Here is a 15,515-nt window from a genome sequence, read left to right as displayed (position 1 = left end):
CTGATGTGTATCCAACAATTTAACTGGAGAGGCCAATATATTTTATGGATTCTTTTGTACTGAAAATATAGCAGACAGAGGACATGCAGCTATATATAAAAACTTCTCCGATTCTAAATTAACATTGTTGTATTATAACCATAGCCTAAAAGCCTAGAAAATAGATGAATTCACTCAAAGCTTTAAACATACAGGTGTATTATTTTTTATGCAAACATTTTCACATCATAACCTTATATAATAGGGATATAATCTACACCAGAGGTCTTCAACCTTCTTCCTCTAGTAATGTCTAGCCAGTCTGGTTTTCAGATTATCAACAATGAATACATATGAGATACTGCATACAATTGAGGCAGAGCATGCAAATCTCTCATATGCATATTTATTGTAGATATCCTGAATACCTGACTGGCTAAGGAGTATGTGAGGGCAGAATTGAAAAAGCAAGGGGTCTCTATAGACAATAGGATGAATTAGTCATTTTGTGTGGGTGATGTCATCTGACAGTACAGACAGATCCAACTCTCAGAATTCAGTAAAGACTTTGAGCATGCATAGGTATTTCCATGCAGGCATGAATTACTATTATGTGTGGGGAGTCCCAAGCTGAGTGTTGAATAACAGCAGCAATTATTTAAAGACAACTATTGAGTGTGGACTACTGGGTGAACAGGCTGCATAGAACTCCTTACCAAAGTTACCATTTCCTCGCAAAATGCTAGCCAGGCAGTTGAGGAACGTGAAGATATGAAGAGATGACCAAGTAGCAGCTTTGCAAATATCTTCAACAGAAAAAAAATTTGCCATTGAAGTAGTCATGGCTCTCACTTAACAAAGCTCGGCAGTCTGCACGCTAGCCAGAGCACAACCATGTGCTACATAGTCCATTAGCCAATTTGACAAAGTTTGACTGACAACTGCCATTCCCAAATTATTGGTAAGTTTGATGGGGACATTGAGTGCTTTTTAGATATTAAGCAAGAGTTTGATTACAGTCAAGATGTGAAGAGCCCATTTTCCTTTGAGCACATAAGGTCTTGAAAAGAATAAGGGCAGCACAATAGCTTGATTAATGTGGAACACAGACATCACTTTTGGAAGGAATGTGGGGAGAGCTTGTAGAAAATTTTGAAGATAAGAAAATGAAACTGGAGCCTGTAATTAAATTACGCTTCATGTCAAAGTGACAGCTATAAGAAAATAAGTTCCAAATAAAAAGCTTCAAGTTCACAGATTTGAGAGGTTCAAAAGGTGGACCAAGCTGCTCACACTAACCTTTAAAAAGGAGATAGAGCAGCTTTTAAACTAGAATGAAGGGGAAAGCAGACAGTCACTCTGCAGTGCATGGTTCGGAGGGAGGTATCTTCAAAGGATACTAATGATTCATTAGAATTAGGGCATCCCAACAGTGTGGTTCCAATAATAAGAAAAGTAGTCCAAGGGCCTGTAATTAAAAACTCACCTGAGCTAAAAGATTCCAATTTATCCCTTTCAATTAAAAAGTAGAATGAAACAAACAAAAAACACATTTTGAAATGCTAATGCCAGATGTCTAAGTAGTAAGATGGAAGAAATAGAATGTATAGCAGTGAATGACAGAATTGCCATCTCAGAGACATAGTGGAAGGAGGATAACCAATGGGACAGTGCTATACCAGGGTACAAATTATATCGCAATGACAGAGAGGAGCACCCAGGAGGCGGTATGGCGCTTTATGTCCGGGATGGCACAGAGTCCGACAGGATAAAGATCCTGCATGAGACTAAATGCACAATCGAATCCCTTGTGTGTTGGGGAAGAGTAGAGTATACTACCATCTACCTGGTCAAGATGGTGAGACGGACAGTGAAATGCTAAGAGAAATTAGGGAAGCTAACCAAATTGGTAGTGCAGTAATAATGGGAGATTTCAATTACCCCAAAATTGACTGGGTAAATGTAACATCAGGACATGCTAGAGATAAAGTTCCTAGATGGAATAAATGACAGTTTTATGGAGCATCTGGTTCAGGAACTGACGAGAGGGGGCAATTTTAGATCTAATTCTCAGTGGAGCACAGGATTTGGTGAGAGAGATAATGGTGGTGGGGCCACTTGGCAACAGTGATCATAACATGATCAAATTTGAATTAATGACTGGAAGGGAGATAGTAAGCAAATCCATGACTCTAGTGCAAAAGGGAAACTTTGATAAAATGAGAAAAATAGTTAGAAAAAAACTAAAAGGAGCAGCTAAAGGTAAAAAAAATATGCAAGAGGCATGAACATTTAAAAAAACACCATCCTAGAAGCACAATCCAGATGTATTCCACACATTAAGAAAGGTGGAAGGAAGGCAAAACGATTACCGGCATGATTAAAAAGTGAGGTGAGAGAGGCTATTTTAGCCAAAAGATCTTCATTCAAAAACTGGAAGAAGAATCAAACAGAAGAAAATAGTATAAAGCATAAGCATTGGCAAGTTAAATGTAAGTCATTGATAAGACAGGCTAAGAGAGAATTTGAAAAGAAGTTGGCCATAGAGGTAAAAAGTCACAGTAAAAACTTTTTAAAATATATCCGAAGCAGAAAGCCTGCGAGGGAGTCAGTTGGACTGTAAGGGGTTTAAAGGAGCACTTAGAGAAGATAAGGCTATCGCAGAAAGATTAAACGATTGCTTCAGTGTTTACTAAAGAGGATATTGGGGAGATATCCATTCTGGAGGTTTTCATGAGTAATGATTCAGATGGACTGAACCAAATCATGGTAAAACTAGAAGATGTGATAGGCCTGATTGACAAACTGAGGAGGAGTAAATCACCTGGACCAGATGGTATACACCCCAGGGTTCTGAAGGAACTCAAAATTGAAATTTCAGATCTATTAGTAAAAGTTTGTAACCTAACATTAAAATCATCCATTGTGCCTGAAGATTGGAGGGTGGCTAATGTAACCCCAATATTTAAAAAGGGCTCCAGGGGTTGATCCGGGAAACCACAGACCAGTTAGCCTGAATTCAGTGCTAGGAAAAATAGTGGAAAGTGTTCTAAATATCAAAATCACAGAACATATAGAAAGACATGGTTTAATGGAACAAAGTCAGCATGACTTTACCCAAGGCAAGTCTTGCCTCACAAATCTGCTTCACTTTTTTGAAGGGGTTAACAAACATGTAGATAAAGGTGAACCGGGTAGATGAAGTATTTTAAGATTTTCAGAAGACATTTGACAAAGTTCCTCATGAGAGGCTTCTAGGAAAAGTAAAAAGTCATGGGATAGGTGGCAATGTCCTTTTGTGAATTACAAACTGGTTAAAAGACAGGAAACTGAGTAAGATTAAATGGACAATTTTCTCAGTGGAAGGGGGTGGGAAGTGGAGTGCCTCAGGGATCTGTACTGGGACCCATGCTTTTCAATATATTTATAAATGATCTGGAAAGGAGTATGAGTAATCAAATTTGCAGATGACACAAAATTATTCAGAGTAGTTAAATCACAAGAAGATTATGATAAGTTGCAGGACCACCTTGTGAAACTGGAAAATTGGGCATCCAAATGGCAGATGAAATTTAATGTGGATAAGTGCAAGGTGATGCATATAGGGAAAAATAACCCATACTATAGTTGCACGATGTTGGGTTCCATATTGGGAGCTACTACCCAGGAAAGAGATCTAGGCGTCATAGTGAATAATACATTGAAATAGTCTGCTCAGTGTGCTGCGTCAGTCAAAATAGCAAACAATTTTAGGAATTATTAGGAAGGGAATAGTGAATAAAACAGAAAATGTCGTAATGCCTCTATCGCTCCATGGTGAGACCGCACCTTGAATACTGTGTACATGTCTGGTCGCCGCATCTCAAAAAAGATATAGTTGCGATGGAGAAGGTACAGAGAAGGGCAACCAAAATCAAAGATAATGGAACAGCTCCCCTATGAGGAAAGGCTACGGAGGTTAGGGCGGTTCAGCTTAGAGAAGAAATGGCTGAGGGGGGATATGATAGAGGTGTTTAAAATCATGAGAGGTCTAGAATGGGTAAATGTGAATCTGTTATTTACTCTTTCGGATAATAGGAGGACTAGGGGGCACTCCATGAAGTTAGCATATAGCACATTTAAAATTAATTGGAGAAAATTATTTTTCACTCAATGCACAATTAAACTTTGGAATTTGTTGCCAGGGGATGTGGTTAGTGCAGTTAGTATAGCTGAGTTTAAAAAAGGTTTGGATAAGTTCTTACATGAGAAGTCCATTACCTACTATTAATTAAGTTGACTTAGAAAATAGCCACTGCTATTATTAGCATCAGTAGCATGGGATATACTTAGTTTTTGGGTACTTGCCAGGTACTTGTAGCCTGGATTGGCAGAAACAGGATGCTGGGCTTGATGGACCCTTGGTCTGACATGTTCATGTTGTAATGAGCTAGGTCTATGAGCATGTTCTAATGAGCTAGGTCTATCCAGAAGTCCCAAAGCACTGGAGGTTTACTGACTAAAGTTTTGGAATGCCAGCGGCCTATGAACCAGGAGACCAGGGTTCAAGTCCCACTGTTGCTCCTTGTGACCTCAGGCAAGTCACTTTATCCTCCACTGCCTCAGGTACAAACTTAGATTGTAAGCCCTCTGGGGATAGAGAAATACCTACAGTACCTGACTGCAATCCACTCTGAAGTCCTTAAAGTATGAAAAATGGAATATAAACAATCTTAAAAAAAAAAAAAAAAATGTGGAAAAGGACCAGAGCCCCTTCCCTCCTGCTGGTAATATGCAGCAATAGCACAGAGATGAACTTCAAATGAAGACGAGAGACAGAATAGATACTGAAGCAAGTCCCTCGGGCCATAGGAGAAGGGATCCTATACCAAGTCGAGAACCTTTTACATTTGAAACTATAGGATTTTCTGGTCAAAGGTTTTCTGGCAGAAATCTGAACCTCCTCCACCTCCTTGGAAAGGAATAAAAAGGAGACTACTGTACACTCAACATCCATGCTGTGAGGATCAGCGATGGCAACTTCAGATGACAGAGCCTACCCTTTCTCCTATATGATGAAAGTCACAGACATTCTCAATGAAATGGAGACTGAACTAAGACTGACAAGATATGGATACTTCATTTGCTGTGGCCAAACTGAAGCTATGAGAATTATCTTTGCTTTGTCCCAAAGGATCTAGATGGTCCTGGCAATAAGAGGAAACAAGCATGCATATAGTGGACAGACATTCCCGTCTAGCATAAAAGCACCAGAAGCTGACCTGCAGCTGCTCAGACACATACAGCAGAATTACTCAAACTTTCTATTGTCTGAGATGGAACAGGTCAATCACCGGCTTCTCCAATGGCTAAAGAGGTTGCCCATGTCTCCTTGTCCAAGAACTACTCATGTAGATATAGCACTCTGCTGGTCAATCCACCAACATGTTCTGGGTTCCCAGAAGGTAGATTGCTTGAAGATGGACATTGCAATGTCCTGCGCATGACCAAATTTGAAGGGCCTCCTAGCAGATGGCATAAGAGCAGATACTTCCCTGCTTGTTTATGTAGAACACAGCCATTTGACTGACCATCTGTATCAAGATTCTCTTCCCTGAAAGGTGAGAGAAAGCTCTCAGAGCATAGCAGATGGCCCAAAGATGCAGGTGGGTGATTTGCAGATGATTCTTTGCCAAGGACCATAACCCTTGGGTCATTCCACACCGATGTGTACTCTCTACCTCTTCATGGCAGCACTGGTAGACACAATCACTTGATGTGGTGGAACCTGCAGTAAGAAGCCCATCTTTAGAACTACTAGATTCAACCACCACTGAAGGGATGCTTTCATTCCAGGGGTTGCTGAGATTTGTTGCAATATAGACCAACAGAGCTGATCTCATTGTATTTGAAGGCCCCACATGTGCAAACAAAATGCACCTCAACAACCATGCCATCGCTTGATTCTCTTGAAGGAGGGACATTACCAGGCCTAACAGTAATATGGCTATTTCGATGGGGTTAAATGCTTTCTCCTGAACCATATCTATCTAGGCTCCTATGAACTAAATTTTTTGAGTAGGAACCAGGTTTGACTTGGCAAAATTATCAGAAACCACAGGGACTGGAAGAGTTGTATGGTCTTCTCAAAGGATTCCGGAACTCTTGATTGGGAAAGACCAATCACCAGCAATCATCCAGGTACAGAATAATCTCCTTGCTGACAAAGCTGTGTAGTCCGGTATTTTGTGAACAATCTGAGGCTACAGAGAGACCAAAGGGTGTACCCTTGCATTGGTAGTGTATGTTCTCTACAAACTTGAGGAATTTCCAATGGGTAGGGTGAATGGGGATGCATGCATAAACATCTCTCAGATCCACAGCACACATCCAACACCCAAATTAATGAAATAGAGAATTGTGTGGAGGGAGTTCATCTTGAATCTCTTCCAAACCACCAACTTGTTCTGCCTCTAAAAGTCCAGGATAGGTTTTTAAATATCCTGACTTCTTGGGTTCAGGAAATACTTGCCATGGAAATTTTGGCTATAATCCAGAGGAGCGACTGGTTAAACTGCCTTCTGTTGAAGGGCTGTCTCCACTTTCAGTTGTGTAGACTAAGAAAACTGAAGTCCTCTGAGTCAGAGGAGGGTGAGAGAAATATAACTGGTAATCATACTCCACAGTTTTCAGGGCCCACTGGATCTTGGTATGGAGCCATTCCAGGAGAAAGGCCTGAAGCCTTCCCTCTAGTCTAGGAGGTGGGCTTCAAAGTCATAAAAAACTGGTTCTAGACTTAGGCTGCATCTGCTGCTGAGCCTTTAGCCGACACCTTCTCAGATATCTCCGGATAGACAACTGCTGATGGAGATTGGGTGGGGCTTCCTGAAACTGAAAGAGTGGAACTAGCACCTCTTATAGAATGTATGCTTATAAAGGAAAAAAAAATCTAGCATCAGGTGAGAGTCGACTGCTCCCCCACCGCAGCTGACAATTGCATTGTGGACTGATATTCTTTTATCAGAGCCACTGTCTCGAACTTTGATCCTGAATAAACTGTCCCTGTATAGGACATGTCTGCAAAACAAGTAAGCACTTCTTCCTGTATATGAGCTGCTAGGCTCCTACAGAGATGGCCAAAGTCCTGGTTGCAGTACCAGAGTCCTCATAAGCAAAACTGACTAGGTTCTACTCACATTCTTCCATGTCCTCCCCTGCTTGGCAGAAGTTGGTTTGCTCCGGGTCTGTCAAATTCTTCTGAGGTTTTAGGTTTTGCACACATTAATGCAAATATAACACTCGTGCATGCAGGCACTCAGTATGGACCCCTGAAAAGACTCTTTCCCCCCTCCCCCCCCCCCCCCAATGTGTCCAATGACTTTGAGTCTTTCCCAGTAAGTGTATTACATAGTAACATAGTAATGATGGCAGAAAAGAACCAAATGCTCCATCCAGTCTGCCCAGAAAACAATGCATCATCTGTTGCACCATGCAGGTTACCTCCATGTTTCTCTTAAGGGTAGTAACTGCCACTCTGTGCAGTTACTACCCAAGCCTTCTAAGGGTAGCAATATTTACAAACCAGAACCAAGCAATTGTCAAATCCATAAAAAAAATATTGCTACCAACATTTTTACCAGGCGAGGAGCCTTCCTGAAAATTCAGACAATGCTTCTTGCTGTGCTTTGCTTTTGGACTTGGTTGTAGAAACAATCCTGTGCTTTTTTTCCTTATGTACATCAGTATCCCAGACTATATAAGTCGGGGCCCTTAGTGGTTGCTGTCTGAATCCAATTTCACTTTTTTCCATGCCACCATCTTGGTGCTCACTCCCAAGCTTCTCATTTTGTTTACAAGCCTCCTGTGCAGTACCATATCAAAAGCTTTGCTGAAATCCAAGTAGATGACATTGAGCGCTCTTCAATCCAATTCTCTAGTCACCCAATCAAAAAAAATCAATCAGATTTGCCTGACAAATCCATCTCCTGGTGAATCCATGCTGCCTCGGGTCCAGAAACCTACCGTATTGTAGATTGTTCACTATCCTTTCCTTCAGCAGAGTCTCCATTAATTTTCCCGTCACTGAGGTGAGGCTAACAGGCCTGCAGTTTCTAGCCTTCTCACTGCTCTTCTCCAATCCTGTGATACCATTCCCATTTCAAGGGATCTATTGAACAGATTTTTCAGCAGACCAGTCAGCACATCTCTTTGCTCCCTCATATACTGGGATGTAACTCGTCCGGCCGCATAGTTTTGTTCACTTTCAGTTTGCCTAGCTATTCCCATATATTCTCTTCTGTAAACAGAGTATTGTCTACCCCATCCCCATCTATGGTCTTGTCAACCAGTGATGGTCCTTCTCCAGGGTCTTCTTTCATGAACACCAAACTGAAGTTTAATATTTCCATCATTTCTTCATCTCTGTCCACACATTGCTCGTCTCCTTTCAATTTCACTATATCACTTCAGACCTTTTTCTCTGATATATCTAAAAAATGTTGTGTCACCCCGCTTTACCTCTTTGGCAATCTTTTCTTCTGCTTGACCTTTTGCTTTTCTGATTTCTTTCGTTGTCTCCCTCAATATTAATAGATATTCTTCCGTGTTTCTTTTCTTGGGATCCTTTATATCAGGGCTTCCCAAACCTGTCCTGGGGACCCCACAGCCTGTCAGGTTGTTGTGCCCGGTCTCAGACGGCTTCGACCTCTGTGCCTCACCTTTCTTCCTTCTCTCTCCTCAAGCCTTGGGAAGATGGCTGCTGCCGTGTCTTCATGCCGCTCTCTCCGGTGTCCCCGGATCGGCAACTGCGATGGTGTTCGCCATGATTTTACTAAGGGCCTCCTAGGGTGCGTGCGCGCACGCCATACAAGTCTTTATCCACGTCATGGCGGGAACCTCGGGAGCGTCCCCTCCGAGTGACATCACATCCTGGTATTTAGCCTGCCCATACAGGCCGATACAGTACAGTGCGCTCTGACGGAGCACACTGTGCACCCTCCGACTTACTATCATAGCGATATTAAGTCAGAGGTCCCGAAAAGTAAAAAAAGAAAAAAAAAATTTAAATTTGGCCTGCGGCTGTCGGGCCGAAAACCGGACGCTCAATTTTGCCGGCGTCCAGGTTCCGAGCCCTTGGCTGTCAGCGGGCTAGAGAACTGACGCCGGCAAAATTGAGCGTCGGCTGTCATACCCGCTAACAGCCGCCGCTTCTGTCAAAAAGGAGGCGCTAGGGATGCGCTAGTGTCCATAGCGCCTCCTTTTCCCCGTTTTTACCATGTCACCTAATTTAAATACAGAATCGCGCGCACCGGCGAAGGGCCGGTGAGCGTGCCGGGACAGCAGGCGTTCGTCTGCTCTCCCGCGGACTTTATTGTATCGGCCCGTTAGTTTGCTAACAAACTGAGTTAGCAAGGATTGGATTGCCTCCGGTCTAAGTTGCTCTGCCACTTCCCAGCTGCCGCAGGAAGCTCTCTGCCCTTCAGGGTATTATTCACTAACCTGGGTACCCGCTCCTCGGGGGCCCTTCTGCTCTATTTCAGGTACCTATCTTGGGATACTTGGTACTCGCTCCTCAAGGGCCTGCTCTCCCTAATCTGGTGCCTGCCACTGAACAACTTTTGCCTGCCAAGACCTTCAACTATACAGCTGTCTGCTTCGGTGAGTACTAACCCTTTCAGTCTGTCTCACCTTCAACTTCAGCGCTCTGTGTCTACATCCGGGACCTGTCCCTGGTACGCTGCACATCACCTACTCGAGTGTGAAGCTGGTCTCCTCCGCTGAGGACCCCCTGGACTACTTCATTGGGTTACCTTCAATGCTGCCCGCTCCCCGGGCAGTACCATCGAGCTGTACAATAAATACAACTTCTCTGTGTCTGCGTGTATAGAGTCTAGCCTAGTACTGCGGTTCCTCACGGGGCTCCTCCCCGTGGGGGTCATCATCACCACAGTACCCAAGAATCCACTCCAACACCTCATAACCATAACACAAGTTTTGCAGTATATCCACAATGAATATGCACAAGATAAATTTGCATATACCGAGTGTCTCCATGGTATGCAAACGTATCTCATGCATATTCATTGTGGATATCCTGAAAACCCGACTGGCTGTGGGGTCCCCCAGGACAGTTTTGGGAAGCCCTGCTTTAAGTATAAACACTGTTCTTTTTGTATTTTTTCAGCCACCTACTTTTAGAACCAAATACATTTCTTTTTCCTCATATTAATTTCATTCTAACATACAGATTTCTTGCTTTTGTAATAATGCCTTTTAATTTGGCCCACTGTTGTTCCACCTCACCCATTTTCTCCCAGTTCTTCCTCCAGGTACATCCCCATTTTGACAAAGTCTGTAATTGTGAAATTCAAAACTTGGGTCTGTGTGTGACTTCTCTGTATCCTATTTGCGATATTGAACCATTCAGTCTGATGATCACTGGTGCTCAGGTGAGCCCCTATCCTAACATTAGGGACATTACCCCCATTAGTGAGCACTAGATCACATATCACTCTCTCTCATTGTTCCATTACCAGGTTTGAGCAGAGCCTCTTGGGCAGCCACTCTCTCTACTTCTTGTAGATTCCGCAGAAGGGATACTCCAATCCACATCCAGCAAAATAAAATCTAACTAACAACACTTCTCCCTTCTTTCCCACCTTTTGGATGTCTTCAATCAGATCTCTGTCCAGTTCTTCTGTTTGAGTCGGAGGCCTGTAGATCACACCAGAAAATTTAAAAAGCACCCTTTTCGTTTTAGGATGTTCCAAAATACTTCTTCTCTACCTTGCGTCTCTTGCAATTCAATTGCTTAGATATTTTTGTGTGTGTGTGTGTGTGTGTTTTTTTTTTTTACATAAAGAGCTACTCCTCCCCCTTTTCTGTCCTCTTTGTCCTTCCTTAACAAGTTATAGACAGGGATGGCCATATCCCAATCATGAGAACCAGTGAACCATGTCTTTGTAACAGCAACTATGTCCAAGTCTGCCTCCATCATTAGGGCCTGCAAGTCTGGGATTTTGTTGTCCACACTATGAGCATAAATGCTCACAGCTTTCCAGCTGCTCTTTCTAATCATATTTTCTGCTTTTTTTGAACTGATTGTTACTTTCTCTTCCCACTTCCTGTATTGTTTGGGGATGTCAAATAAATTTCACTGGCCACCTCCTGTAATTCTCGCTCCCTAGTTTATATGCCTGATAATGTATGACCTTAACTTTTCACTTAGCATCCTCTTTCCTGCACCTGGAGTGGTCACAAGTGTGCTGAACACATTTCAATGCTGACTCCACTACTAACAAATGGTGTGGTAACAGGATTATCCCAAAACCAAGGGAAGCTTGGACCCTGTATTTTAGACTGATTTCCAAGGGAGACTGCCCCAAAGGGAGTCCATCATGTCACTCTGGTGCTCTTCTCTGTGCTTCATTTGCTGCCACTGGCTTCTATATCCAAAGGCAGATCTGTGAACTGGCACTATGATTTGGGGGTGGGGGGGGGGGGGCAGAGAAGGAGGAGTTTTTCCCATTCTTATGGGATTGATGGAGAGTCACATCTCAACTCCCTGCATCAGGAGTCCAATAACACCTCATTTATTGCCCAGCCTTGTGTTGAGGATTAAGGTTCTTACCCTCCCCTTAAGGGCTCCATCTTCCAGATGCAGTTCTGCTGCACCCTGAGGGACATCAGATAATAGTTACAAGTGTTGGTGGATTCATGACTGAGGCCCAAGAAAAAGTAGCAAACAGCGTCAATGTCCGTGATGGACGCCTACAGGTACAGGTCTTAAGCCATCGATAGTTGGCTTCTTGGCCTTGGATTTTTCCTTTTCTTTTTTTTTTCCTCTGAGAACTGAAATATTCTGTTTGAGGGGCTGCCAAGGAAGCAGCAAAATAATCAGCAACAAGGCAGTGCAGAGGGCACAAGGTCCCATAAAGATTAAAAACTGGTGAGAGAGAAACTGGGTTCATCTGTGTGATAGCTGAGATGAAGACAGACCGAGGGGGCTCATGAGGCAGCATGCACAAGTGGAAATTCCCGCACATGCTCAGTAAGGTTTTTACTGAGCTGAGACTCAATGCTGTCAGATAACATCACTCACATGACCATGCTTGTTTGAGGATCCCTGCTCTACATCATATGTAAAATATAAAATTACAAAAATTAGATATTTGACTTAATTTTTAAATTATTTGTGCAGTAGAAACTTAAAACCAATTTAATGTTCATACCTATAGAATAATTTTACAAAACCTCTTAGTACATACAGCCCCGTAAAACTAAATAGGCAGCAAAAAAAACCCTAAAAAAACAAATTGGATAAATGTACATCTAGTGTAATATAAAAAGGAGCATTTCATAATCTTATAAGCACAAATTCCTGCATGGCTCCTGCAAATTCAGGGCTGGCCCCACTCACCCAGCATAAATTTAATCCAGATTTGGATTAAATTTGGCAGCCATGTTAGAATCTCAGTAAGCAGCTCTCCTACTAAAACTTAGTCAAATCCATCCTCAGATAAGAACCCTGACATTTATGTGGGTGGACAGGCATGGCAACAATAAAAGCTGCTTTCCACTGATGAAAAACACCTAAAAATGAATAGGACAGAAAGCATGAATATTTTTATCAAGCACTATAACCACCTATATTAACATGTGTCCTCCATAAAATATGAGTAGTCAAAGTGAATTTAAGTTGTTTTAATGCTAACATCTGACTTCCCCTCATATATTCAAACCAAATGATTAACAATACAAAAAATATCAAACAGAACTGATCAGATGTAATCATACTGTATTTAAGACAGTGTGAAAGACGACCAGCCTAGCAGCTCCTTCTATATGGTAATCCAGAGAAAGAAGAAAAAAAACAACTCACTGTGTTTGTAGTCAGTTCTGCAATACAGAGTACAAAATTCCTGCCTAAATCCAAAACACAGGGCTCAGTTTCAGACCAGGCACCAGTACATTCCGACAATATAACAAAGCCACAGGATCTTGCCTCTAAACTGCTAGGATTTCTTTTGACACTTAAGTATTGTAGCCATTACTATATCCACTGGCAGCAAAATACATACCCACATATATATAGGTCACATGGTGACAAATTTACAAAAGGGTTAAATTAGCATTGTTGCTCACAAGGTCCAAAGTTGTGCTAACTTAAGGTTTCAATACCATCAAATGTCCATTAGTGCATCTTTCCTAAGCATTCATAATTCAACTACCTTAAAAATGCAAAGAAAAACATCAAAAATAAATGTCTCATTCATTCTGTGGTCTTCAGCCCAGCTCCAGAGGAATAGTGAAGTGTTCATACTGTGGCTCCTGTCAGATTCCCATGAACTGGTACATTCTGCTACATAACTCATTACTGACTCGTGACAAGGACATGATGAGAAAGAAAGATTCATTCATCTTATGTTTGTATTAATAAGAAAGGTTGAGTATGCTTGCTCTAAGGTTTTTAAGGGCTTGATTAGAAAATTTAAATATCAATAAGGAAAGGAGCTTTGCATCGAAATAAAAATGTGCTATTCCCCTGCAAAACTCCTTTCCCTATTGATATTCAAATTTCTTAATCAATTTCTACAATCCTCAAGAGCCAGCCTTCCTTTCTTATTAATCCAAAAATAAGGTGAGCGAATTAAAGATTTTTTTTAATATACTGCCTTGTATTTATATGGAAATTGAAATATGAATGCCCATAAAATGTGTGTGAATGGTCAATAGCTAAAGGTGAAGCTCTGTTTAGTGATTGCTTAGAAGTTTAAAAATATATATTTGTATTAAATCCTATGTATTTCTACAACCAAGATGTTCTATAATTTTATCACTAAGTAATAACTCCATTCCTCATAAGTTGGTGAAAGCTATTTCTTCTTACCTTAGATGATCCTGCCTGTATTACTTTGTTTTTGTTTGAAGGATAAGAAGATAGCAAGTTCCCTGTACTATCTTGCAGACAGAAGGTGGGTTTTCCTCAAAGACTTTTCTGTACTTTCCTATCTCTTTTAACCTGACAATTGCCCCAGTCCCTGCTTATGAGAAACATCACCATAACAGGATGCTGTCATCTTGCTTTACAGTAGGGATGGTGTCCTCTGGTGATGTACTGTGTTTGCGCCAAACTGCATTGAGGCCAAAAAGTTTTGCCCAGAGTGTTCCTTTGTATACAAACAGGATTCAAAGTAAACTTTGAGTAATGGCTTCCTTTTTGCTAACCCACGATGCACACCAAATTTGTGGAGTGCTTGAAATATTGGTCATCACATGTACACTTTGACCAGTATTGGTCACAGAAGCCTGTATCTCTAAGTTGCCATTGGCCTCTTGATTGCCTTCCTGGTTTAGTCTCATTGCTTGATCACTAGATTCAGAGGACCAGTCTGATCTTGGGGGTTCAACATACCTTCCACTTCTTACTAATCATCTTGACTAGGCTCCAAGAGATATTCAGAGTCTTTACAATATTTTTTTTTTTTATAAATATTTCCAGATCTGTCTCTTTCCGCAATTTTGTCATGGAATTCTTTTGACAGCTCCTTGATGCTCATGATTAAACCTTTGCTTAAAAATGCACCAACCATCAAAGAAAGCCAACAGAACTGCTGATGTTATCCTGCATTGTGTGAATCAGTACAATTTAAACACAAGTGGGGTCAATTCACTTGGTGTATACTTTTAAAGGTGAGAGTTTTAAATACCGTATTTAGAATTGCTACAAAAGTACAAGAGTAGTTGGGAGCAGAAGTAGACACGTATTCAACCAAGCTATTCCATGTTTTTTTACTTCAATTTCTATATATTTTTCATTTGGCAGTTGTGGGGTAGGATGTATAGAAACAGGGAACAAATACTAGTTTAATGCATTTTACTTCTGGCTGCAGCAATTCCATTAAATGTTGAAAAGGTTTTCAGTCTGATGGAGTGGGACTATTTCAGGTTTTATATTTGCTTGGTTTTGGACAATATTTTCTGCAAATGATACATGGGTTCCCTAGAGTGAAGCCACTGGTGAATAATATTCTTTCAGATTCCTTTGTTATAGGTAGACTGGAATGTCCCTTACCTATACTTCTGTTTAATTTGGCACCAGAACCTTCAGCAATTACTATTAGACAAACTAAAGAAATTAATGGGATCAGCGATGACGACACTGAATATAAATTATCTATCTATGCTCTCCTGGCAGAGATATGCAAGCTGAAACATTTTCTTTTTTAGAGAAGGCTGGAAGCATGTTTTTTAGTCAAGCTTTTAATAAGGGATTTTTATTAGCAGCTGCTATTTTAGTTTATTTTCAGCTGACTGGTTGGTCTATTGGCATATACAGACATTCTGATTTTTATAGCAAATGTAGCTATATTTTTAGACCATGCTCATATTTATCCTCCTAGCATTTCACTTTTAGAGTAATATGCATGTTTGCTTTATCTAGTGTATGTTATATATGACGTATGTATTTATTGCTATTTTATTGTACCATGTTCTGAATATGTGATGGAAAGGCATGCAAAGTATTATGTTATAAAGCAATTTGAGACAGACAAGGT

General features: G+C 41.2%; 1 protein-coding gene across 1 annotated transcript in view; it reads right to left on the bottom strand.

Moving 5' to 3' along the window:
* ANKIB1 (ankyrin repeat and IBR domain containing 1) overlaps positions 1-15,515 on the bottom strand; it is a 493,668-nt gene that overhangs the window by 359,948 nt on the left and 118,205 nt on the right. The gene's annotated exons all lie outside the window — the stretch shown is intronic.

The sequence above is a fragment of the Rhinatrema bivittatum genome, chromosome 2 (genome assembly GCF_901001135.1).
Source record: "Rhinatrema bivittatum chromosome 2, aRhiBiv1.1, whole genome shotgun sequence".
Taxonomy (NCBI): Eukaryota; Metazoa; Chordata; class Amphibia; order Gymnophiona; family Rhinatrematidae; genus Rhinatrema; species Rhinatrema bivittatum.
This window is presented reverse-complemented; position numbering and strand designations above follow the sequence as displayed.